Below are 1672 nucleotides of genomic sequence, written 5' to 3'. Positions count from 1 at the left end.
GCCCCGAGGAAGACCCAGGACACGCTGGAGGGACTATGTCTCTCGGCTGGCCTGGGAACGCCTTGGAGTTCCCCCGGAGGAGCTGGAAAAAGTGGCTGGGGAGAGGGAGGTCTGGGCCTCCCTTTTGAAGCTGCTGCCCCCGCGACCCGACCCCGGATAGGCGGAAGAAAATGGATGGATGGATGGATGGATGGAATGAATAGAATTAGACATAAACATCTAGACCAGGGGTGTCCAAACCTGGTCCTCAAGGGCCACTATCCTGCATGTTGTAGAAGTTTCTCTGCTCCAACTCACCTGATTTGAATGAATCGGTGACTACCAGGTTTCCGCAGAACTTGAAGAGGTAATTCAGTGATTGGAACAGGTGTGTTGGAGCAGAGGAACACCTAAAACATTCAGGACAGTGGCCCTCCAGGACTTGAATTGGACACCCCTGATCTAGAACACGATACATTCTAAAATACTTATTTTGAGCATAAATGTAAAATGGTCAACAATAACATTTTCTTGCCAATCCCTCACTCAGTTTGTTGCAGAAATTGAATGTAAATAGTTTGTCATGGCCTCTGAAGAAGAAGAGCTCAAATGGTTTATCTAAAACAGCCAGTTACACAAAGTCAAGCTTGGGACACTTGTAAATAACAAGAGGTGTGAGATCTTTCTAACCGTTTTTATCATGTTTGCATAAAAACTGAACTCTGCTTTGACATAGGTCTATAAATTCCACAAAATGTATTTTTAAGAGCCTAAATATTTGAATAAAACTAGCCTTAGTTATGAACTCAGCAGAGTGTTGTGGATATTAAAACAATCTTTTTTGTCTCATTATATATGCTATGTTTTAGGGCAATAGTACCCATGGGATCCAGACACTAAAGTAGGTTTAATAATATTAAGGAGGAATACGGGGGTCTTGAAAAGAGCTACAAAAATCAAGATAGCCATGTATCATATTTAAAAAACATACAGCACATTTTATGCTTGAAAAGGGGTCATCATGTTCCCATTGGCCTACTTGAACTTCAGTATTTATTTTATTTGTAATAAAAGACATTTGAAGGGAGAGCCAAGCATCTTCCATTGCATTCATTATTAACCAAAGACAATATGCTCCCGTCCCAGAAAAAAAAAGATATAGATACCAAAAACTGAGAAAGGTTTGCGATAGGTTCCACAACAACCTTGTGACTATTTTAARAGGTTTCTCGTGTGAATCTTTCAAACATGTTCAAAACCTCATGAGAGCCACAAACATTAAGGACGGTCTCCTTGAATGACTTTGGCAATTTGTCACCAACAATTGCTGCCCATTGCAAGCTTTAGGATTAAGAAGCCAAACATGAAGAAAACATAACCATTTAGACAATTAAACATATCTGAATTGAAAAAAGAAAAAAATTGTATAGGTCTTCTGGACGGGTTCTTCTCTAATGAAACGTTTCATCTCCCCTCCAAGAGACTTCTTCAGTCTGAGAGTTTCAGGCAAAATTCAGGCTTTTAAGCACTGCTTCCATGTGACTGATACTCACATCACATGGCTATTGTTGACACCTAATTAACACCTATTGTTAACAGGGGGTGGCGTGATACTGGCAATAGCAGCACTGTAGGAGGGGGACAACTGAAAACGGAGGCCTCCACCTCTGTTTAATGATGAACGGTCTTTCAG

The sequence above is a fragment of the Austrofundulus limnaeus genome, unplaced genomic scaffold (genome assembly GCF_001266775.1).
Source record: "Austrofundulus limnaeus strain Quisiro unplaced genomic scaffold, Austrofundulus_limnaeus-1.0 Scaffold63, whole genome shotgun sequence".
NCBI classification, from domain to species: Eukaryota; Metazoa; Chordata; class Actinopteri; order Cyprinodontiformes; family Rivulidae; genus Austrofundulus; species Austrofundulus limnaeus.
The sequence above is the reverse complement of the archived record's forward strand: the minus strand, read 5'-3'. Positions refer to the sequence as shown.